This window comes from Leptonychotes weddellii, chromosome 3 (assembly GCF_054177405.1).
Source record: "Leptonychotes weddellii isolate Sample4059 chromosome 3, ASM5417740v2, whole genome shotgun sequence".
Classification (NCBI taxonomy): domain Eukaryota; kingdom Metazoa; phylum Chordata; class Mammalia; order Carnivora; family Phocidae; genus Leptonychotes; species Leptonychotes weddellii.
This window is the reverse complement of record NC_138371.1, coordinates 113708977-113734986: the sequence shown is the minus strand read 5'-3', so window position 1 is coordinate 113734986 and position 26010 is coordinate 113708977. Positions and strand designations below refer to the sequence as shown.

Sequence of the window (26010 nt, the reverse complement as noted above, 5' to 3'; positions counted from 1 at the left end):
CAGATCTGTACCTCTGAGACAAATAATGCAAGATATGTTAAGAAAAAAAAAGAAGAAGAAGAAGGTAGTGGGAGGGGAGGAATGAAGCGGGGGAAATCGGAGGGGTGGACGAACCATGAGAGAAGATGGACTCTGAAAAACAAACTGAGGGTTCTAGAGGGGAGGGGGGTGGGAGGATGGGTTGGCCTGGTGGTGGGTATTGAGGAGGGCACGTTCTGCATGGAGCACTGGGTGTTGTGCACGAACAATGAATCATGGAACACTTCATTTAGAACTAATGATGTAATGTATGGGGATTAACATAAGAATAAAAAAAAAATTAAAATTAAAAAAGAAGGAGTATGGCCTAGAAGTTTGAATCATTAGACTGGGTCAACCCATGAGAAAAAAAAAAAAAAAAAAGTGAGTGAGAGAGTATTAGTTTAATAAGACAAGTAGAAAAAAATCAAAATTCAATTTAAGTACTAAACTAAGAGTAAAATAAAGGATACTTTATAATAAAGGCAGCCTGAGAGGCTAAGGGAAATTCCCTGGGATGAAATGACTCAGACTGCAGCCAAGTCTTGAAAGATCAAAGGCTTTGCCTACCCATTTTGAAATGTCTTTGGTCCACAGTCTCCTTGCCAGGCTTCATCGGGCAGGGCAAATATTTATTGAGCGTGTTTGCAGGGCTCTGGCCTTGGTCCCTGGTGAGTCAGCACTCCTCTCTCTCAATAAGGATGAGTCCTGACCCACAAAGAGGGATTCTACACCCAGTCAGAGCTCATCCAGTGGCTCAGGAAGGGTTGTACCAGTCAGACCTTGAGGACTGAGTATTCCTGACTTTAGTTTTATCTATTGACCAAGAACAGAATTATTTAGTCAACTTTGTTTTATACACATCTCCATCCCTGCACCCCAACATCTCTCTTTTATTGAGCAAGTCAATAAACCTTTTCTTTCCCTCAACAAAACATAGCTACTTATCATAAGCCCTATTGGACCTTTTGCTTTTACTTTCAATATTTCAGTCTTGAGATAAGACTGGTAGCATTGCATCTGGTTGCTTTTTATATTACTGGAACAATATTTTTTATCTCTCTCCTGTGTGGGTTCTGTCTTTTTTCACTCATCAGATTCTTAGAATGCTAATGATCTCATGGATGCTACACCAGCCCTATCCAAAAAAAATCTGCCATGTAAGGTCATCAGCCATGGTCACCATCATGAAGTAGGGAGGTGAGGATCCCCAATTTCACCACAGAAGTACCAGGCAGCCTCTTCTTTAAGTCCTATCTTGACTGCTAAACATGCTGAAAAGTTTCTCTAGAGGCCAGTTTCCCTGGATTATTCATTTTCTGGCAGGATAAGACTCAAGATCATCTAGTCTGTAAGTCCCAAATTGGCAGCCTGCAGGGCAAATTTAATCAGCAGATAGATTTTGCTTGGTATTCATGGTATTCATTAAACATTTTGAGTAAGGAGGTTTACAAAACTTAGAGTTCACATAAAAATTTGAACTTCTAGCTTCTTTTTAAAAGTCAGAAGATTTGACATAATTCATCCCATAACAAATTAGGAATAGTTATTGTGGAATAATAGCTACTTCCAAAATAGAGACCTGTGTTTTCCACCTCACCTTAGCCCACCCAGTGAACTGCACTTTGAGTCTTTGCATTTATTTTTCCATTCCTGAACTAATAGTCCAACTCCTTCATTTGACAGAAAACAAAACTGAGATCCAGAGAGACCTCAAGATTTTCCTAGGCTTAGAGCTCGTTGTATAACCAGATCCAGAACTTGAACATGGGTCTCTTTGCCCCACTGTCTACTTCAAGGTGTTGTCTTTCTCTCTTATTTGTGCCCAGAAGCAGCTGCTCACCATTGACTGCTCAGGCTGGAGTCCTAATAAGGGCTGCAGAAAGGCCAAATGACATCAAACTCTAAGCCAAGAGTAATCATGGCTCACGTTTTACCCTATGGATTTTGAAGAGGTTTGATTATTTTGACTTTTTTTTTTTTTTTTTTTCCCGCCCAATACCTCTTTTCTTTTCTGTGGCACATTGGAGCAGGTGGATGTGAAAGTAAAAGCAAGTGTTTTTCTGGTCCTTGTACATCTATGTCCCACGAGGGGACACGTACTTGCTCTTCACAATGACTTCTAGCTAGCTTGATGTGGAAAAGCCCACTTGAGAGATTATGTCAATGTCACAGATGGATTTTATGACACAGATGCAGTAGATTTTCATTTGGGGCCTGGTTAGCACACATTATTGTACACTCATAATTGTGAACTTCCTTCCGATAAAACATCCTGTCAGTTCTTAAGGAGTAGATGCTTTTCTAAGAGGTGAGATGGAGCTTTAACTACAGAGCCCTCCTTCACACCAGCCAGGAGCAGAGTAGAGTTCTGAGAGATAAGCTTTTCCTCTTATCTCAACATATTGGTGAGTTGTTACAAGTCTTACTTGTTCCCTGGGAAGCTAACAGAAAAATAATTCTATTTTTAATGAATGAGAGGCCCATCCCAACAAAATTGGCTACAGATTGGCTAGAGCCCATTTTTTATAACCTTTTCCTTCCCCCAAGATTTGGCCAGGACCTCACAATGAGGTGCTTTGTGAGCCTCACGCCAAGGTTGATTTGGCACCTCCGTCACAGAGAGCATGTGCAGACTGTGACAGGCTCCCAGGGAAGCCACTTCCCACATGAACTCTTCTGGTTCCCTCATTGGTGTTCAGGAAGAGGAGGTTTGTTCCTCCCGGTGAGCTGGGTGCTATGACAGATTAGACTTTTATGCGAGAAAATAAATCCTGCACATTTGATGTACTGCTTTAGACTCAAAGACCTCTTGGGACCTGGGACTGTAAGGTAAGCAGCGCTCTGCCACAATTCTTGAACTTTGAAACTGTGAATGTAATTTGAGGACGTTCCTTGAAACTCTTTGTTGTTTAATGTGAAACTTTAACATGCTGCCTTTTCTGCTGCCTTTAAGAATAACAGCTCACTGTGAAACATGCACACAGCTTTGGTTTAAAAAGACAAAAAAAAAAAAAGAGCCATTGCTTAAAAAAAGAAAAAATTCTTCCATAATGAAATAGTCACGTCGATTTGTTGTACTTTTCAACTTGTGTGGAAGTGTCCAGGATGGGCTGGGTTTTCTCTCTGGTTTCAGAGTTATCAGTGTCCTTTAAAACGGGATCGAATTATCTTTGCCACTTGAAAAATGGGTGTGTGTGCAGGATTAATTCTGTAGAGAGAAAAGCCCTGTGGAATTGTAACCAAATATCAGTCCAGGTCTGTGGGTCTTTATCACAAGTGTGGCTGGGTGCTTGCTAAGGCACGGGAGGGAGTTAGAGGGGGTTAGGGCAACCCTTGTTGCCACAATTTTGTTAGCACTGCTCTGCAAGACCTGGAAAATCTGCTGCGGTCAGGTGTTGCTGTGTGTAGACCAGTTCCCTGTGATTGTGGCAAATTAAGTTGGGAAGCTGGAAGTTATTACAGTGTGCAGACTAAGAGCCAGTGGTTTGTCAGACAGAAAATGATGCAGAACAAGTTCAACAGTATATAACGCAGTTATGTGTCTAATGTTAATGAAACCCAATCTTTTTGGAGAAATTTACAGGAACTTTTAGTGTTTTGGTTCAAGTTTGATCAGACCCCAAGGCCTTGCTTTTAGCTCTGTAAATAATCTATATCTAAGAGGGTGTCACTGTAAAATATTTCTCTGTTGTAGGGAGAAATGATGCTAAACCTTCTTTCTGTGTTCTGGAGACCATTCAGGAAAAGACCTCCACTATATTTACACCGTTTCTTTTCTCTTAAATCTTTGTCCAGATGTTTCTCCTACTTTCCTACTTGCCTTTATCTCTTCCCTGGGGACTAAGATACTGTGGGCATCTTAAACTTCCCCTGAGGTCCCTAAGCCCCTTCCTGTGCCCTCCTCAGGGACAGCACCAATGAGCATCCACACAAAGCATTCAGATTCTTGCTCATTATTGTCTTTCTCATTCTGGATAGTGGTTTACATTGATCTATCAGCCCCCAAGGCACAGTCCTGTGATACAGATTGCCTCCTGATGCAACAGGCTGAGGTGAGGCCCAGAGGGGCTAGGGCACCCCACCTGAAGTCTGAAGGAGCAGGGGCGGGGCGATGGGGGGGCTGGCCTAGATGCCATCTCCCCTCCTCCAGGCTTTCTCCCTTCCAGGACTAAGCTGCCTCACCTGGCTCCAGGTATTTCCACGAGCCTACCCTTTGAACCACATTACTGATTAGCTGCACACAGTTTAGGCGAGGTACTCATTCACTCCAAGGATCAGAATGTTGAAGCTACCTTTGGTCTGGAGGGAAGAAAATTTCCCCGCCAGGCATGCAATGTGGGGGTCTCTGGAACCAAGAGGGGCTATCTGAGGATTTTTCTCCTCCTCTTGTTGCTCTGTTTCTTGCTAGTCTCGGCACACGTTTTTAAAACAGTTCAAGCAAAAAAGGTGAAGATTCCTAAGGAAATGAGGCTGAGGTTGTTTACTTTGTGCAGCCAGGACACCCAGGATGCTAGCCTCAGAGGGATAAGCAGTGGGCTTGGACTAGCATTCCAGTGTGCTGTTGCCTCACAGAGTTATTTTTAACTTGACAACATTTCTACACATTTGCAATCCAAATACCCCGTACGTGAGAATAAATATTTAGGCAGTGTGTTAGCTTCATTAACCAGTCACTACATCACAGCCATTCTTCGTAATTCTTTTTCTTGTTCTAATAAAATTAAAAGAACAAAAAAGGAGGTGGGGGAAGAAAATGGTGGAAACAGAGGTAAAATATGTTGCCTTTGGCAGTTCAGGAAAAAATAACCTAATCAGAGACCAGAAAAAAATTTTTTTTTCAAGATTTCTCTCTTTCTTTTATCAAAGATGACATTTCTCCATTGAAAGATTCACTCAGGTTCTTGTGTTTTTCATCTTTGACAGCCCTGGGTCTTTTCCCCATAGTTATGCTCAGACTCTGATAGGAATGCTTACAGGGCAGTTCCCAAAAGGTAGACAAAGGCACCAGAATTCTGGGCACTAGGAATAAGAATTCTCTGTCACTGTAACAACCAAACCCTGATGAAATCACCGCCATTCTAGAACTCACATATAAAGAATGTCTCATTTGTCTCTAGAGCTAATAGTTTCCTTTATTTTTGTTATTCTTACTTTTCATTTTTTACTGAATAAATGAAAGCCTGAGGGAATAGGAAATTAGCTGCGATGATTTCATATCCCATCTGAAGCAAGTTCCTTTAGTCATTCTACAGGCTTTCACTGAGATTCCACGGGCGTGCAAGTCTATTGAACAAATAGACTTGCTCTATCCCATGGTACACAAAAAGAGATGTAATTTTTTTATTTTATTTTATTTTATTTTAAACAAACCCTAGGAAGGCTAACGCAACAACTTAAAAGTTAATGATCCTGACTGGATCCTTTTACAGAGAAGATGGAAAATAATTTAAATATTTTGTTTTATGTAATATGGTACATTACGCAAAATCATATAAAGTACAACCTATCACCTATTTGCCTGGAAGCCACACTTAGAAGGATTAAGAAGGGTTCGCTGGCAACTCACAGGAGCTTTTGGTGACTCCTATACACCTTCCCTCTCAAACAGCCAAAAGTATAGACCAGGAGGAAAGAGCAGGGCCAAGCAGCAATTGTGGCCCCTGGAGTCACACTGATTTTTAAAATAATAGTAATAACAAGCAGGTGGGTCAAGGGAAAATAGCATGGGAAAACTATGGGTGGGAGAAATTAAATGTATGTGATATTCTTGAATTCCTACTGGTAGAGACATGGGAGGGTGGAGAAATTGAGCAATTTCCTTGGAACAGGTCAGTATAAAGTACTTGGAACAGAGTGCTTGGATAGCCTCCTCGCTGAGTTTATCAACATTTCTTTTCTTTTTTTTTTTTAAAGATTTTATTTATTTATTTGAGAGAGAGAATGAGATAGAGAGAGAGCATGAGAGCGGGGAGGGTCAGAGGGAGAAGCAGACTCCCTGCCGAGCAGGGAGCCCGATGCGGGACTCGATCTCAGGACTCCAGGATCATGACCTGAGCCGAAGGCAGTCACTTAACCAACTGAGCCACCCAGGCACCTTCAACATTTATTTTCAGGTAAGAGGTTATTCCCCATTGGTGTCTTCAGACAGCTTCAAAAGGAACTTATACATACTGCTAAACTTTCCCAAGCTGGCAAGATTCTAAAAAATGGGTTATTAAAGGAATGGTTTGCAGAGTATCCAAAGGAGATGCCAGTGGATCCCTAGAATCCAGGATAGATTCACTTAAAAGGAAATCATTGGGATAGTCGCGTTTTTTTTTTCTCTAATGTATTACTGGCTTGGTCGATGGTAGTATGTATTTAGCCAAAAGTAATTTGGTCAAAAGCAAATTAGTCAACACAACAGATTAGTTAAAAATGAATATCTTCCATCATTATGCGTTAAAGTATGAGTGATGAAGCATGGGACAGCTTTACAGCACTATAAATATCTTTAAACACTCTTTTACAGTTTCCAGAATTCATCTTCAAACAATTGTTCTGTTTACACTGTGTTTAAACAATTAAGGATTGCTTAGGGAACAAGAATCCAACAAAAGGAGCTAAATTCTTGAAACGAATAGAGTGATTGAACAATTGACTACAGTTGTGATTTATGTATTATTTTAGACTTTTTAAGCAACACATGCTTATTGTGGAAAATTATAATACAAACTAGAACACATTTTTAAAGATAATCCCACTTAATAGCGTCAATCGATGATTCCACATTAGTGTATGACGGCCTTCCATATGTATTTCCTATGACTACATGTGATATTTTACCTACCATATGGTATTTGGAACTTAGCATATTTTTAAAAAACAATCCACCAGTTGTTGGGCATTTGCATTCTTCTAATTAATTGCTGAACAGTTACATTCAGTTAGTCTGCATTATAATAGCAATGCTTGATAGGAACAACTGGCTGGAAATGAATTAGAAATTTTAAAAATCAAACTATTGAGAAAAATCATAATATTGACAAAATACATAAAGTACAAAATGGGTCACAACTCTATCCAATAGTACACAAAAATGACCAACTTTGAAACCACACTGATTGGCATTATTCTTCTTTATCTAGATCATTGTTTTAAGAAAATTGTCTTCTTGACCAAATTGCTTTTTGTCAAATTGCTTTTAGCCAAATTAAATCTCGCCAAATTAGAAGGAAACAATAGTTCAAGGAAATGCAACAGACAAAATGTTCATGAACTTCAGTGGGGCATTGTGTAATTTCTTCATGATATAATTGGAGACAAGATTAAGAAATATGAGCTGAATTAATGCAATTAAGCAGATTAATAACTGGTTGAATGAACATACTTAGAGGGTGCTTCTTAGCAACTGGTGGGGGAGTGTCTGATGGCTTAAAAAAAACTCTGTTCTTAGTCCTATCCTAATAAATACTTTTGTCAGTGTCTTGGATAAATGTATGTTAAACAGATTTCTGGATATAAAGCCAAAAGGAATTAATACATTAGTGTGTTGACATCATCGAAATCCAAACAGATCTTAACAGGTTAGAATAATGATCTAAATTTACCTAGACTATTTAACAGTGGTTAAGTGTAAGATTATTTACTTTGACATAAATGTAGATGATCAAGTAAACACTGGAAGAACCTGTACTTGTAAAATAAGGCTTTAGGATTTTGGTTGATGGTAAATTCCATATGGTGTAGACAAAGAAGGTGATGTGATTTTTGGTGACATTGTTAGAAGCATAGGGGAGGATGCAAATGTAAAATTCTGTACCAAACCCTGTGCTACCTCTAGTACAAGCTTCTCATCATTGTCCCATCCCCGGTGTGACTTCCATTGCTTCTGAATACACGTGCCATCCTTGAACTACCCTCAAACCCTGAAGTCCAAATGATGGGCCAATCCAGATGATGACCTCAAGACTTTCCACTCCAAAAGATCTATTTATTTCAATGTTACTGAGGCACCTGTGGGTGAATATGGAGAGGAGGGTAGTACTTAACCTAGCTGGGCAGGAGAGATCTTTGAGATCTTCTACAAGATTGAGAATAATGATTAGATTTTGTAACAAAGAGTGGTTGGACAGTTAGGGCCCCACAGGGACAGAGTCATAAAAGAAAATTCTCTTCATATCGTGATAGTTAATGAGCATTAAGATTCTGGATGGAGTGGAACAAGCTGAGGAAGTCTAAAAGGACCGTGTGAGGTCCAGGAGATGATGTGTAAACAGACTAGCTAAACCCAGGCATGAGAGGTTTGATGAAGTATGAGTGCACTCTGAAATGATTTAAAGACTCAGGAGAAAATGGAAACCATCCATGAGCTGGTCTCTTCTGCCTGTCCCACTGCTAGGACTATGTTTATTTACTTGGGAGAGGTTTCTGCATTCCTTTTGATTTGTTTCTACAAGAGTTGCTTTCCTGAGCCTGTGCTCTTTTTCATGCATCTGCATCTGCTGATTATTGGCTTGAGCCTGTCTTTAGTTGTTGTCTGCAAGTGATTCTCAGCAGGCTGTGATTTCCATTACTCTTAATCCAGTATTACAGGAAGGAAGGCAATGCCTAGTATGGTTTCAAGTACATGCTTAGGGTTAGATCCAGGCCCCGTCACTTGCCAGCTTTGGGAAATGCACTTAAGTTTTCTCAGTCTGTTTCCTCATGGGTAAAAATAAAATCATAATAGTATTAACAAGTTAGGGTTGTCATGAGAAATAAACTCATGCATAGTAAGCCACTTAGCATAGTGACTGGAACATTCAATTAAATTTTAAATTGCTATTGTTGCTGCTTTTAATTATCCTTGATACCAACCTTGTATATCCTTTGAGGATGACCAAATACTGATGTAAAGTAGCACGGTGGCTTTTGGGGCTAGAAGCAATTACAAAGACTAGCCAACTCTCACTGTAATAAAAGGTAAGACCCAGATAGCTTCAACAAAATAAGGTATTCAGAAAGAAGATGAAGGACTAGCAATGACCATACCTTCCACTCACCTCATCACTCACAGTCCCAGGAATATTTTTTACAGTCTCCATCTGGAGCATACCACCATGAGCATAAAACGAACCTCTTTCATATAAGAAGACCCAATCCTATTCATGGGAGGTTCTATTACTAACACGTTATAGACAGAAATTTTTTTTTCTGAAATTTTAAGAGAATAGTACACTAAGCCCTCCTGTACCTTGCAATCCAACTTGAACAATTATTAACCCATAGCCAATCTTGTTTTATCTGTACAATCCCACGGTGCCCACCTCAGATATTTTTGTGATGTGAATCTAAGACATCATCATTTCATCTGTAAATATTTTAGTTTGTACAGACTTCGTTTTAGCATTGTACTTTTTCCCCCCTCAGGGGACATTTTTGATGGATATTTGAAATAATTAAGTCCAAAGTGTTTCAGTGCAACAATTATTCAGAATCCATTAAAAAGGATAATTTTGTAACAGATTATATGAAGAACTTTTTTACCAATGAAGAGTTATCAAGCTCTTTTCACACTTTTGCATCTCTGAAATCGGGATGAATTTTACAGTTGATGGCAAGTGATAGTTTGAGTGATATTTTTCTTTCTTCATACAAAATCTCATGATCTGTCTCAGAGAATGATGTCTTAGAAATGAAGAAATGCAACAGTTGGAAGATAAATGGGCACACACACACACACACACACACACACCTAAAACTACATGTTTAACTGCCTATTTATCCAGTTTCCTATATATATCTATATAAACAAGAAAATGAAAATGAATTTAAATTAAGTTGATTCCATAAGTTCTGAGAGGGCAAGGTAGGTATTTCTGAACATGTTAAGGTACAACCTGGAAAGTCTGGAAAAGAGATAAAAACCACAGAAGAATTTTATCTCAACAGGTGTGGAAGCATACCTAATATGGAGTATGAAGCTTGAAATTCTCAAGACGAAGTTGTCTCTCCTTTAATATTTCCATAGTGAAAATCCTCCTTTCTTTATCATCACTGTTGTCCTCACTCATCACTTTAGCTTTCAGAAGTTTCTTAAGTGGAGGTCACAGAAATGGCATGGTGTGGTGAACATGACAAGAGAGGCAGAGGGGGACGTGTGGTGGCCCCAAGGAGCTGGAAAGTCATGTGACTTAGATGTGAAACAGCCGGTGTATGTATGTGGCTGCTCTGTTTCTGTATTAGCTAGTTTGACAAGCAAATACATCTTCTGAACATTTTTAAAGCTGCATGGTAAGCAAGGTTTTTTTTTTTAAAAGTCTGTTGTGATAAGGGATCACAAGATCTAGGACTAGCTGTGTGACTTTAGACAACTTATGGTTAATGAGGGTCCCCAGGGGGAAGGTCATAAGTCAATGTCACTCTCCTGGTTCAGTGCAAGCCATTGAGCTAAATGTGTCGGTATATTTTGCCCTTGACCATGGGGACCTGGAGTAAACCAAGGCATAAAATAACCTGACATGCACTTTGGATTCTCTGAACCTCAAATGAAAAAAATAGACCAAAAAATTTACTCTTTACATCAGACTATAGTCTTCATGAGGGCAGGTACTTTTGACTCTTTTGTTCAGTGCTGTATTTCCAATACTTAGAGCAGTGGCTGACACGTAGTAGGTGCTCAATAGATGCTGAATGGATAGATGAATCTTAGTTCCCAAATTCTGGGACAAAGGCTATAGGAGAGAGAATATTTTTCTAGCAGTTGCAACTGGTTCAAGAATGTTCACTCAACACTGTGTAAACTGAATAGATAATGTTTCCCATATATATGATTTACCATTTTTTCAAGCATACAAAGGTTCTTTTGTGGTTCATACAAATTTTAAACCATATAACTAATATTATGTGAAATTCTTTGATAATATAAGCAAACTTTACCTAGCACTTAGTTTAACAGATACTCTAGGCACTTTAGGCTTCACAACATCCTGTGAATCTCGTACTTTAATTATCCGTGTTCTGTGTATGAGGTCACTGAGGTAGACAAGTGAAGTGATGGAAATCCAAGCAACCTAGATACAGATGCCTTGCTCTTAACCACAATACTCTATTAATATTTCCAAGGATCTTCTTTCTAGCTCAGTACAGTAACTCCTACACTAATATAATATCTAAGATCATGTCCAGCCCATAAATGGTGTGATTCTATACAGTAAGTCCCGAGCCACATATTAGTAACATTAAAATAGCAGCACCAAGTGCATTCCCAGAAGCACTGGCCATTTCTTCTAAGATTCATGGAGGAGATGTATAAATTTTCCTCCATTTAGAGATTAGGAAGGATTTCCTCCATTTAAAGATTAACAAACTGTGGCATGCCATTCCAAGAAATTCTGCTAAAAATCCTGGGGTCAAAGGAATGTTTAGACCTTACCACATGGCTTAGTCTCATTTTAGCAGAAGCTTCTCTTCCTTCAGGGGCAAGTCAGGTTATTTTATGCCTTGGTTTATTCCAGGTCCCTGTGGTCAAGGGCAAAATATACCGACACATTTAGCTCAATGGCTTGCACTGAACCAGGAGAGTGACATTGAATTATGACCTTCCCCCTGGGGACCCTCATTAACCATAAGTTATGACACTCTAGAGAACCCTGGAGAGAGTCAAAGCTTGGAATTCATTTTATTTTTAGTCTAATGGTTCCCTCTTCTCTCATTTCAGATCAGTCCTTTCTCAATGGCTGCCTCTGAAAGCCAGCAAGCTTCTAGTTGGTTAAACATTACTTAGCCTCATTACTGAAAGAAAAATAGGAGAGCCAAAATAAAGAGACACTTTCTTCTGTAACAAAAAAAATATTCAAGGTAGTAATTACTCCATTGTCTAAAATGATTCTGTTAGGCATTGTCTTTCCATCAGGATTAACCAGTACAAAGAAACTGGCAAGAGAAGGGACCTGGTAGAAAAAATATTGTTTTCATTTAGCTGCTGGTTAAAAGGTAATTTGAATGTGCTTATTACTTACTTAGAGGTACACAAGTAACCATTAATTCTTGACCATACAAAGATTAAGTATCTGTGTATTGGTTTCCTTTTTTTGTCCTTAACATGATTGCCTCCTGAATGTTTTGTAGTAGTAGATCAGAAGTTCTTGACTTTTTTTTTTTTTTTTTGGATCATACACTCCTTGAAAAATGCCACAGGGTTGCTACTTTGAAGATTTTTCATAAATTGCATAAAATGTCCAGGGGTTCAGGTATTCTCTTGTTTTAAACCCCACCCAAAAGGAGTAGTAGGTAAAAACACAATCAAACAGTGACCTTAAATAAGAAGCAGGAATTTGCTCCTGAGGAGCCTGGGTTGTGTTGTTGGATGATTCACTGATTGGTGCTTGACCTTGAAATGTTGGCCCAATAACAGGGACCCCCTCAGGCCCTCCTTTATTCTCATCATTGGGACATTCACAACATAGTTTATCAACAGTCTTTCGCACAGTCTCATGTTATCTTTTTGGTCAAGAGGAGTAAGGTGACTTAAAGCATGGTATCTGAGGTTCAAAGCGGGCAAAGGACTTGCTCCAAACAGCAGCATGTATAAGACAGAGCGCCAGCACTGAAGCCAGGTCTGTTGGATTTCTTCGAGGTGAGAGACGGCATTGTTAAGTTCAACAGTTGCAGCAAGCTGGGAATGCCTTAGAGGGAATTTTCACCCAATGCAAAATCAACACAGTTCCATAAGTCTCAGAAGGATACCTCAACTGACATGTGCTATTTATATGGAACCCTTGGTGTTTTGTTCTTTCTCACCATGACACCAAAAACTGAACAATCGTAAAAACTCATTGAATGGATCTGCTACTAAATCCTTACTGAGTGTAGTGTTATGTGTGACAATGGGCCACAAAGAGGAAATAGGTAGAATGCAAAAAGCCTCCATGGGTAGTTTCACTTGATGGAAAGGGCAGTGGAATGGTGGTATGGTGTTGAAAAATTAGTGCATCCTCAGCACTTGTCCTCTCAGGTCCTGAGGGGAAAGGACTTGTGATTTCTTGGGTCAAAGGAATTTCTATGTTTTGTCTCTGAAAGGACTGGGACAGCCACCACTGTCTGTACAACCTAGCTCCCATTCTTCCTGTTGAGGCAACATAGACACTTCCCTTCCTGTTATAAGCTGTCCGGCTGCCATCAGAGGAGCGAGGTCAGACTTATCATGGAGGAAGAACAGTGCTGCAGCATCAGGCTTAGGCAAGTACAGCAGAAGCTGATGATCTCATTCAAGGGAGTTTGGAATCATGGGCCTCTCATTTCCCTTTTGGTGAAATCTGAGAGAGCCCATCTGCCTTCCTCCTTCCTGCTCTCCTTCCTCCCTCTTACTTTCCCACTTCTCTCTCTCTGTCCCTCTCTCCCTGTTCAGAAATTACAGGCAGGGAAATATATTTGTAGATAGTTAAGGATCTGTTGGACTGCCTCTATATACTGTGACTGGCTAGGTCTTCTTGAAGACCAGAATTTCACCACCTTGATAAACAAGTTTCATTTAAAGATTCAGGAGATAGGGCGCCTGGGTGGTTCAGTTGGTTAAGCGACTGCCTTCAGCTCAGGTCATGATCCTGGAGTCCCAGGATCGAGTCCCACATCGGGCTCCCTGCTCAGCAGGGGGTCTGCTTCTCCCTCTGACCCTCTTCCCTCTTGTGCTGTCTCTCACTCTCTCTCTCAAATAAATAAAATCTTTAAAAAAAAAAAAAAAGATTCAGGAGATAGGTGCTCAAAAGGTTAAGAGATGGCCCAAGACCACAGAGTCCGCTTGGGGGCTAGAAGTGATTCCTAGTGATGCCTTCCCTCAGTTTCACCAAATTGCCTCCCTAGATATTGCTATTGGGAAGAGTGGCTGAGCTGAAGGCTGATATGGGAGTGTGGAAATAAATGAAGACCACCCAAATGAGAACAAATGGAGGTAATTTATTTGGCATTTATGATAGCAGGAGAGTCAGCCACCATCACATGCACTTGGCAGAGATTCAAAGGCAGGCAGAGGAGTGGGAAAGCTTTACAGGAGGAAAAAGAGAAGTCTCAGGGTGTGACCCCATTGAAGGTTTTTGGCGTGCAGAAGCTGGAGGAGGGCTAGCTAGAAGTGGGGCTTCCTACATGATTGCTTAGAGGAGCATTTTTGGCTGATTAGTCCTGAGTTGGAAGCAGGGATTAAAAATAGGGAAGCTGACAGTCCTTGGTGAAGTCGTGAATGCTCTGGGCCATTGCTGTGGAGGCTGTGGTTGGCTTCCTGGGCTAGTTGATGCAGAGGTAGTGTGTCAGACCTCTGTGGTCACATATAGCCTGGCCATCGTCACCTTGTATATTCTCTCAGGAGGGATTGCTAAGAAATGCAGCCCTACTCCAGTCTCCCAGAGGAGACATATCAGTGATATCTTTGAGTCTTCCTTCTCCTGTATCCTCTGTGTTCCATCTATCACAATTCTTTCCTTGAGCAATCTCTGTGACATACCCACCCTTCCTCCCACCAAGGCCTTGTCCAGACACATCATGTCCTTTCTCAGGAACTGCTAAAACTCGGACCTAGCTAGACTCCTATCTCCACTCACCTGACCCTTAAGTCCATCCAGCAAACTGGCTACTCTTAGGCTAATGTCCCCTGACCAACTGCCTTTTGTGACACAGGCCCAAAGCAAATGAAACAACACCTAACATAGCTCTATCCTAAACAGTCCAGGTCAAATCTGTAAAGCTTTCTGCCTGACTTTCTAAGTCCCTTTATGGTCTGGCCCACATGGCCAACCCCACTTTATTTCCCCCATCCCTTGAGACTATGGCCTCCCTCCCTCTCTGGCACCATGGACAGGAACCCATGCAAAGAAAGAGCCTGGACTAGGCTCCCAGTGAGTTAGGAGTTTGGTCCTCAGTTAAGCCGTGCAGTTTGTTTATGTTGCATGGACACAGACTGTACCCTCACACCAGTAGTCACCACAGAGAAATATGTCCTAAGATCAACCCCAATTCATCTTTCAGATTTTTAAAGTATTTTATGATTTAGAAGGCATTTCTTCATATTCATCCTTTCAAGTGATTATCATAACAAAGCTAGGAGGAAGTCTAGTGCAATATTGCCCCCATTTATAGGTGAGAAAATTCATGTTTTCTTAAGTTAAGTGATTTACCCCAAACTTACACAGATAGTAGGTGTGAAGAATAAACGAGTAAACAGTATTTTCATAGTCTCTATTCCTAGAACCATGCTCTGGGTATCCAGCTGACCACTTGTATATATATTTTTTGACTGCCATAGAACATTTGGGCAATATAGAAAAGGGTAAAAAATGAAAGAAAAAAAATCACCTATAATTGTGCTCCCCTAAGGATAACCATTTTTAACATTTTGTATATTTCTTCACAGTTTTTTTTTACTATTTTTAAATAATTGATCCCAAAGTCTATATAATTTGCATTGCTCTTTGTTATTTAAATATACAACTAAGGCATTTTCCCATGTTTTTAAAATTCATAATAAAAAATTCATGACAAATATTTGATGCATAATATTTCCTCTTTTGCACATACAAAATGTAATAAACTATCTCCAAGCAACGAAACATTTACTTAGTTTATAGCATTTGTATTTTTGTATTTTTTATTTTTTTTAAAGATTTTGTTTATTTATTTGACAGAGAGAGAGACGGCGAGAGAGGGAACACAAGCAGGGGGAGTGGGAGAGGGAGAAGAAGGCTTCCCACCTAGCAGGGAGCCCAATGCGGGGTTTGATCCCAGGACCCTGGGATCATGACCTAAGCCGAAGGCAGACACTTTTTTTTTTTTTAAGATTTTATTTATTTGACAGAGAGAGAGACAGCGAGAGAGGGAACACAAGCAGGGGGAGTGGCAGAGGGAGAAGCAGGCTTCCCACCTAGCAGGGAGCCCAATGTGGGGCTCGATCCCAGGACCCTGGGATCATGACCTGAGCCGAAGGCAGATGCTTAATGACTGAGCCACCCAGGCGCCCCAGCATTTGTATTTTTTTAAATGCTGCTTCAATTTTTTGTTCCTACAGTATCTGGGATCCTTTACTAAGAATATTTCTAAGATTTCTATCATTGAAAGCAATATTATTTGATATTAGAATGTTATTTTCTAGAAAAGGTGCTTTAATTCAAACTACTATCAACAGTGGAAGGTAATAAACACCTCGTCTCACTCTCACTGACCCTGAATTTGTTATGTTCTCAAAACCTTGCTAACTTTATGGAGAAAACAGTGTCTCATTTTAACTTGTAGTATTATTGTTTGCTGCTATTGAGACCAATTTTTTCTCATACATTCATAAGGTTTTTATATTTCCTCTTTGGGAAAACTTTGTCTCCTTATCCATGATAGGATTATGGCAGTTTTCAAATTAATGAATATGAGCTTATTTTTACCCATTTATGATCTCTTCTGAGGCAGCTTTGAGGGAAGTACAATAGAGCATGGCATACGTCCTATTTCCACAGATTTTGATTTGTTGTTTCCAGGAAAGCAGCTGAAAGCATAGGGACCACATCTGGTACAGAGCGTGAGGGTTTTCTCAATAAAACTGGATTGGAAGGACCTCAAGAATAGTCATTCTATCCTCCTCTTCTTATATCCTCAACAGGGACTTAACCCAATCCCAGGACACACTGAGGTACATTAGCAAACACTTTGTTTATCAGCTTAGGAAAATGGGGAGACATGTAAAGGTCAAGCAAAGGCCCGTGATTTGCCAGAGGGCAAATCAGGATTATCCTGTGCCCTTGACTAGTCTCACACATTAATTGGACTTCCAACCTCTTCTGGGCAATTCTGTTTAAGAAGAGTATTAATGCTTTCAAACAGTATTTTGACAACATCTCTGGTAGTCTTTCAATTACAAAATTTTCAAAATAAAGCAAAATTTAACTTCGTTTCATACAAGCAATAGAGCATCTACATATAATCAAGTTAACAAGCATGATAACTTCAAACTGATTGGGAATCTCTGGTAAACAGTTCTGGGGCCTGGGCAAGAAATAAATTAATGATGATATATTTGTGAGCCTGTGTGTATATTAGAATATAATAAGATTTTTTTTTCTTTCTGGGAGGTTATATTACTCTTCTCTCCTCCTTCGCCCTTCCCTACACACATATATATACTCCCTAGTAGAGTCCCTATTATGCCTAAATTTTCAGGACTAACAAAATTCAGTATATGTCAGAGCTTGTCTTACCTTCTTACTTCCTCTTCCCTTGAGTGCCTTTACGAACCATGATTTTCAGATCAATCACTTGGGAAGGTAGACTTTATCAGTATTTGTTTCTAAAAGAGAACCAGAAGTTGAGAGGCAAATCCTCTGTATCTCTTTTCTTGTAACCCCAACACTGCGATTTGGTATCCGATTTAGGTGACTCCAAATCCCTAGGCTCAGACCCCATTACACTTACTGACATTTGAACTTGCTTTCTGGGTTCAAGAGCAATTGATTCTGTTTTTTATTAATGACATTCTGAGCTCTGGCCCTTTGAGTAGTCTTCCTTGCAGAAATCTAAGAAATAAGGTTATTAGATAAAATACAAGGCACCCAGTCAAATTTTAATTTCAGGTAAACATCAAATAAATTTTTAGTATAAGTATGTCCCAAATATGGCATGGAACATACTTATAAAAAGTTATTTGTTGTTGATCTGGAATTCATTTTAACTAGGCATATTTTTATTTGCTAAATTTGGCTACCTTACCAAGGAAGCAATACCATCTATGAACTAACAGCACAAATTGAATAGTTATTTAGTGTCCTACCTCCCTGACACAGCAGTGAGAACCACCAGCAAGAGTTACCATCAAAGAACTGCACATCGCAAGGGCCTAGGCTTGGTCAGAGCCAGCAAGTGAAGGCAGGAAGCAGACAGCCAGGCAAAACCACAGGACTCAGGATCACTCCCACTGACGTGGGATTATTCTAATTAGAGAGATTTTAACAATTAGAGAAGTTTTAACTGTCAGAAATATCTTTTCAGACAGTGACAAACTATAAGAACTAGCACAGATAATAGTGCTATTTCAGAAAACAAAATCTTACTTAATGTTATTGACATAAAGAAACATATGAATTTAGCGAAGAAAAAAATTGTACAAATATGAATTAGTTACAAGAAAAATCCTGATTCTACCTGGGCTGGAAACTTCACTGGGCACACACCGTCACTGACCCTGCCCCGCCTACATACCTAGCCTCTACTCTCCTCCCTCAAATGTCCTCAGAGGACCTCTCAACTTTTCAAAAGCTCTGTTCAAACAGAGCATTGGCATCTCTGGAATTTAATGAAGATGGTTATCCAAGAACAGAATGTGAAATCATATCAGGTATGATTTAAGCCTGTGAGTAATCAAGATTTAAATATTTTGTTTGGGCAATAGACATAGTTTCCCAGCTTATAGTATATGCAAAGTTTGAATTTTATCAGCAGTGGTATAGTTGGAGTGGGGTCAGGGGGTCAGGGAGTCAGGGGGTCAGGGGGACACTAAGTCTGGATTAGTTAGCCCAGAATGTCATTTTGCTAGAGAAACAACAGCTGCATCTGATGCCTGAAAGACAAATCTTAAAAATTGATTTTCCCCCAAACTTTAGACCTACTGATTTCTTTTGGCATGCCCAAGTAAAATAAGACTTTTGATCTGCCCTCCAATTGCATCTCAATGAGGATATTTTTGCCTTTGCATCTCTGGTGTCTTCAGCTGGTAAAAAATTATTGGTGTGAAGAAGAAAAAGTATGTTGAGAAAAAGACACTTCAGGCTAAGAGGCAGAAACTGTCCCTAAATTAACAAGTGACTTAACTTTAACAATTTGGATTTCTTATGTGCCAGAAGGGGAAAGTACTATCTACTCTATTTTCCACAGCATTTATGAACTGTAGACCTAAGAGTACTCTGCAAAGTTAAAAGCACTATAGAAACATAATAATCCTATTTGTACACTTTTGTTCATAGCAACATGACTCACAGTACCAAAAGGTGGAAACAATTCAAATGTCCATCAACTGATGAATGGATACACAAAATGTGGTAGACATGCAACTAAGCATAATGTGGCCTTAAAAAACCGGGATCCCGACACATGCTATAACATAGATGAAACTTGAAGACATTATGTTAAGTAGAATAATCCACTTAACAAAAGGACAAACAATGTATGATTCCACTTATTATAAGGGACCTAGAGTAATCAAATTCATAGAGACATAAAGCAGAGCAGTGGTTTCCCAGGACTGGGGGAGGGGGAAATGAGAAGTTACTGTTGAGAGGGGACAGAGTTTCAGTTTGGGAAGATGAAAAAGTTCTGTGGATGGGTGGTGGTGATGGTTCCACAACAATGTGAATGTGTAACTGGTCAAAATGGTAAATTTTATGTTTTGTATATTTTACCACTTAAAAATAGATACTATATATATATATAGTATATATATATATATATATACTATATATATATATATATTTTTTTTTTTTTTTTTTTTTTTTTTTTTTACAGAAAAAAATACAGTAATTAGAAGTGATAGATTTGGGGAACCTGGGTGGCTCAGTTGGTTAAGTGTCTGACTTCGGCTGAGGTCATGATCTCAGGGATCTGGAATCAAGCCCCACACCAGGCTCACTGCTCAGCAGGAAGTGTGCTTCTCCCTTTCCCTTCCCCCTTTCCCCGTTCTTGCGCTCTCTCTCTCTCAAATAAATAAATAAAATCTTAAAAAACAAGGAAGTGATTTACTGGCATAAGTAGTATAGGTAGGTTGGAGGAAACCTTCACATTATATTGGGCTAATGTAAAATGGCGGGCTTAGCTACTTACATCAAAATATTATGGTATGTTTGCATATGTAACGTGAAGAAGCAAGGTGACCTTTAGACAGTTAGGTCTAAAACTTTCAAAGCAAATTAAGGATTCTAAAGGAAGTTTACTTGCCTGTGTTGTAAGAATAAGTTAAATAACTGCTTAATTTTCCCCAGAATATCCCCCAAGCAAGTCAGGGAAATATTTGAAATATCTGTATACTGTCTACATTTTGAACTTTAAATCTGCATTTTCAGAGCCTCTGCTATATGTTTTGATACCTCCCTGTGCTTCCAGTATTTTAACATGTATTTTAGTACTTACCTGTGTCCTTTTCCTGAAAATACTGTGAGGTGTGTGTTGGTTGACTTCTTCAGCGTCAAATACATAGTACCTGGCATAGGACTGGGCACTTAGCAGGTGTTCAATAAATATTTGTGGAATGAATGAACAGATGTGCAGGAGTGATAGAATCATAAGTTAAGCATGTTTTCAAGCTAAATAGACCTTATAATTTCTATCACCCCAGGGCGTGAACATGTCCTAACATGTTTACACCAAAGACCCTCACTGGAGAGGTACAGGGTTCAGAGTGCTCTAGGGAAAGTTCTTGAGACTGCGGGATCAGTACAGGGTTGGTCTAGGCACACTTGCCCTTCTCAGGTAACCCGCAGGGGTCTCTGGTCTGAAAGAACTGGGATTTAAAGTCCTGGCCATTGTCTTCTCATTGAAATCCCCTTGGGAGTATGGGTTTCCACAGGAATCTAAATTATCCTGAGGATAATTAAAAGTTCTTTTAATGTACATATATAAAGATAGCAAGATCTTTATATATATACATTTTACATTGATGTTCCTTTTTTCTTCCATTTCCTCCTTTTTTCTCTCGTTCCTTCATTTCCTCCCTTCCTTCTTCTTCCTGTCTTACTCCTTTCTTTCCTTCCTTCCTTCCTCCCTTCCTTCCTTCCTCCCTCCCTTCCTTCCTTCCTTCCTTCCTTCCTTCCTTCCTTCCTTCCTTCCTTCCTTCCTTCCTTCCTTCCTTCCTTCCTTCCAAATACTTATTGAGCAGCTGCTATTTCCAGGGACTATTTCTAGCATGAAATATAGAGCAGGGGAAAAACAGACTATATAAAATCAGAATTTAGATTCTGGTAAGGCAAGAGGGGAGACAGGCAATAAATAAATACTTAGAATATGTAGTGATAATTGCTATGGAGAAAAATAAAGCAGGAAAGTGGGAGTAAGATGCTGAGAATGTAAATAGAGTGGTGGGAGAAGAGCAAGGCAAAACAGGAGTGTGGCTGGCATGGACCAAGAGTGAACAGCATCATTAACTTGCTTGAATTCTACCACGCTAAGAACCTCTGTTTCATGTGTTTCCCATTTTCAAGTGTGTTACTGCAAGTGTCCCATGGGGTCCACACCAGCATTTCCCTGAAGACTTCAAACCTGTGCTACCACTCAGCAATCTGGGAACAAACTCAGGAACCTCCTTCTGGCTGATGCTATGCCTGTGTTCATGTGGAAATTTATAAGCAATTTACATTTGTTAATTCACTCATTTACTTATTCATTAAAGTCTACTGACTGCCCATCACTCTACAGAATTCTGAGGAATCAAAGATGATAAAGCTCACAGTTCATGCTGCTCAAAGGGTTGGTGCACACACACATACATGCACGTATGCATGCACGCACGCACATGCTCAAGGATTACTCCCACCTAGGGAAATTAGGGTTGGAATGGGCTGGGAGAGGAGAGAATAAGGATGTCTTCATTTGAGAGCAAAACAGGGATTTGCAAAGTCTCCATTTATTACAGACTCTCAGGTCATTAATTGTTGACTGTAATATATTAGCCTCCTTGACTGATGTATTAAAATTGGTATGGAAAAATGCCATCAATTCTTGCCAATAAATACATTTCGTCTCTGAAGGAACCATCCACTGTTGCAGGTCAGATTTCAGTTGCATAATACTTAGCCAGAATTTTAGCTCATGCAATGCAAAAGGAAAGTTTATTATTATTATTTATTTACTATAGAATAACATTTAAATTCGAGTTAACCTCTCGCTAATGATTGCATCTGAATTTAGAAAGACATTAGGGATTAGGTCTGCTTGCCTCATTAAAGTCAATTATAAGAAAGAAGGATTTATAGTATTAGTTTGTATTTCCAAAGCAGTCAGAATTATAAAATGCCATGCAGTTATTTTGTGTATCCTTATTCTCAGCATTGCTCCAGGGGGCTAGAGACAGAGCAACCAGTCCCTTTTACAAAGAGAGAAATGAGTCCTGCTCAAGTGAGGAGTGGCTTGTCAAGGGCCATAGGATGGGTATTGGCAGTAGGTCCGAAAAGAAACCCCAAAGTCTGACTCTGGAAAATATTCTTTGGATCAAAGCCTCCTTCCCTTCAGTCAGCTGCAGAAGACTTAGCAGTATGCAAAATCCAGGCAGAAGTATTTCCAGAACTTTCACTTCTGACTAACCAAGGTAAAATCATGAATTAACCTAACGGTTTTTGCACCACAGGCAGAATACTTCACAGAAATTTACCTGTTTTTATTTTCAGTAAATTATATTTTAACTTTCTACCTGACTGTATTGCATTTTTTTGAGATATAATTCACATACCATAGAATTCACCCTTTTAAAGTGTACAATTCTGTGATTTTAGAATATTTCTGACATTGTTAAATCATCACTGCTAGTTCCAGAACATTTTCATCACCCCAAAAATAAACCCCATTCCCATTAGCAAACATCCTCCATTCTCCCCTTCCCTAGCCCCTGGAACCACTCAGCTATTCTCTGTGTCTGTGGATTTGCCTATTCTGGCATTTCATAGAAATGGAATCATACAATATGTAGGCTTTTGTTTCTGGCTTAACACAGCATAATGTCTTCAAGGTTCATCCACGCAGTAGTACTTAGCAGTATTTCATTCCGTTTTAAACAGTGGGTACTAGTTCCATTATATAAATATATCACATTTTCTTTATCAGTTCATCGGGTAATGAACATTTGGATAATTTCCACTTTTTGACAATGATGAACATTCATGTACACATTTTTGCATGGACATATGTTTTCATTTCTCGTATTTGCACACTTAAGAATGAAATTATTGGGTCATAAGATAACTCTGCCAAACTATTTTTCCAAAGTGGCTGTACCATTTTACTAACCCACCAGCAATGTATGTGGTTCCAATTTCTCCACATCCTGGCCAACACTTGTTACTGGTTCTCTTTTTTACTGTAGTCATCTTAGTGAATGGGGAGTAGTATCTTATAGGGAAAAGTTTTGATTTGCATTTCCCTAATGACTAACGAGCTTGAGCATCTTTTCATGTGCATGTTGAGCAGTTGTATATCTTCTTTAGAGAAATGCCTATTCAAACACTTTGCCTATTTTTTTTAAAAGATTTTATGTATTTTTGGGCGCCTGGGTGGCTCAGTTGGTTAAGCGACTGCCTTCGGCTCAGGTCATGATCCTGGAGTCCCTGGATCAAGTCCTGCATGGGGCTCCCTGCTCGGCAGGGAGTCTGCTTCTCCCTCTGACCCTAACCCCTCTCATGTGCTCTCTCTCATTCTCTCTCTCTCAAATAAATAAATAAAATTTAAAAAATATATTTAAAAAAAAGATTTTATGTATTTTCTTGACAGAGAGAGAGAGGGAGAGCACAAGCAAGGGGAGTGGCAGGCAGAGGGAGAAGCAGGCTCCCCGCTGAGCAAGGAGCTCGATGCGGGACTCAATCCCAGGACGCTGAGATCATGACCTGAGCTGAAGGCAGACGCTTAATCGACTGAGCCACCCAGGAGCCCCTATTTTGCCCATTTTAAAATTGGGTTATCTACCCTTTTATTGATGAGTTTTAAAGGTTCTTTGTATATTCTGAATGCTAATCCCTTATCAGATATGTGATTTGCAAATATTTCCCCCAATTTTGTGATTTATTTTTTCATTTTCTTGATAGTGCCCTTTGCAACATGAAAGTTTTTAATTTAGATGAAGTCCAATTTTTCTCTTTTTTGTTTTGCTGCCTGTGCTTCTGGTCTTATATCTAAGGATCCATTGCCTAATCTGAGGATACAATTTCCCCCCTTGTTTTTCCCCAAGAGTTTTATAGTTGTAGTTCCTACATCTAAGTGTTTGACCCATTTTGAGTTAATTTTTGCATATGGTATAAGGTACATACTAACTTCATTCTTTTGCTTGTGGATATCCAGTTGTCCCAGCACCATTTATTGAAAAGACTATTCTTTCCCCACTGAATAGTCTTGGTACCTCAGTTGAAAATCAGTTGACCATGGATGTAGGGTTCATTTTTGGACTTAATTCAATTCTGTTGATCTATATGTCAATCATTATGCCAGTAACACATTGTTTTGATTACTGTAGGTTTGTTATAAGTTTTAAAGTTAGTAAGTTTGAGTCCTATAAGTTTGTTCTTCTTCCTTAAGACCATCCTGGCTTCTTCCTCAAGACTTGCATTTCCCTGTGAATTTTAAAATCAACCTGACAATTTCTGTAGAATAGGCAACTTGGATTTTGTTAGGAGTCTGGATTAATTTGAGGAGTATTGCCATCTTAATTATATTAAGTCTTCCAGTCCATGCATAAGAGATGTCTGTTGACTTCTTTAACTTCAGTGATGTTTGCTGTTTGCAGTATACATGTCAGACACAGCTTTTGTTGAATTTATTCCTAAGCATTTTATTCTTTATGATGGTATAAGTTGGTACTATCATTAAAAAATAGCTACTATGTCTTTGGGGTAAATACCCAGTAGTACAATTGCTGGGTCATAAGGTAGCTCTATTTTTAATTTTCTGAGGCACCTCCACACTGTTTTCCAAAATGGCAGTACCAACTTGCATTCCAACCAACAGTGTAAGCGGGTTTCCCTTTCTCCACAACCTCTCCAACATTTGTTGTTTCTTGCCATTCTAACTGGTGTAAGGTGGTGTCTCAGTGTGGTTTGATTTGAATTTCCCTGATGGCTAATGATAATGAACATTTTTTCATGTGTCTGTTAGCCATTTGTATGTCTTCTTTGGAGAAGTGTCTGTTCATGTCTTCTGCCCATTTTTTAACTTGATTATTTGTTTTTTGGGTGTTGAGTTTGAGAATTTCTTTATAGATCCTGGATACCAGTTCTTTATCTGTAGTGTCATTTGCAAATATCTTCTCCCATTCTGTGGGTTGCCTCTTTGTTTTGTTGACTGTTTCCTTTGCTGTGCAGAAGCTTTTTATCTTGATGAAGTCCCAAAAGTTCATTTTTGCTTTTATTTCACTTGCCTTTGGAGATGTATCTTGAAAGAAGTTGCTGTGGCCGATGTCAAAGAGTTACTGCCTATGTTCTCCTCTAGATTTTGATGGATTCCTGTCCCACATTGAGGTCTTTCATCCATTTTGAGTTTATCTTTGTGTACGGTGTTACAGAATGGTCGAGTTTCATTCTTCTGCATGAGGCTGTCCAGTTTTTCCAGCACCATTTATTGAAGAGACTGGTTTTTTTTCCGTTGCTTATTTTTTCCTGCTTTGTCGAAGATTATTTGACCATAGAGTTGAGGGTCCATATCTGAGCTCTCTATTCTGTTCCGTTGGTCTATATGTCTGTTTTTGTGCCAGTGCCATGCTATCTTGGTGATCACTGATTTGTAATATAGCTTGAAATCGGGCAACGTGATGCCTCCAGCTTTGTTTTTCTTTTTCAACATTTCCTTGGCGATTTGGGGTCTTTTTTGATTCCATACAAATTTTAGGATTGTGTGTTCCAGCACTTTGAAAAATAGAGCTACCATATGACCCAGCAATTGCACTTCTTGGTATTTACCCCAAAGACACAGATGTAGTGAAAAGAAGGGCCATATGCACCCCAATGTTCATAGCAACAATGTCCGCAATAGCCAAACTGTGGAAAGAGCCGAGATGCCCTTCAACAGATGAATGGATAAAGAAGATGTGGTCCATATATACAATGGAATATTACTCAGCCATCAGAAAGTATGAATACCCAACTTTTACATCAACATGGATGGGACTGGAGGAGATTATGCTAAGTGAAATAAGTCAAGCAGAGAAAGTCAATTATCATATGATTTCACTTATTTGTGGAATATAAGGAATAGCATGGAGGACATTAAGAGAAGGAAGGGAAAAATGAAGGGGGTGGAAATCGGAGGGAGAGATGAACCATG

At 39.4% G+C, this 26010-nt stretch overlaps 1 protein-coding gene and 1 long non-coding RNA gene across 2 annotated transcripts in view; one reads left to right on the top strand and one right to left on the bottom strand.

The window, feature by feature from the left end:
• Window positions 1–2646: 2646 nt before the first annotated feature.
• STARD13 (StAR related lipid transfer domain containing 13) overlaps window positions 2647–26010 on the top strand; it is a 468749-nt gene continuing 445385 nt past the window's right edge. The window contains exon 1 of the mRNA XM_081814819.1: window positions 2647–2850. The gene's annotated coding sequence lies outside the window, so the exon portion shown is untranslated. The remainder of the gene's footprint in view (window positions 2851–26010) is intronic.
• Window positions 17184–17904, bottom strand: LOC145720811 (uncharacterized). Its single transcript, XR_014144022.1, has 2 exons — window positions 17780–17904; window positions 17184–17299 (listed from the first exon to the last, which is right to left on the bottom strand). It is a non-coding gene; the product is annotated as an uncharacterized LOC145720811 (long non-coding RNA).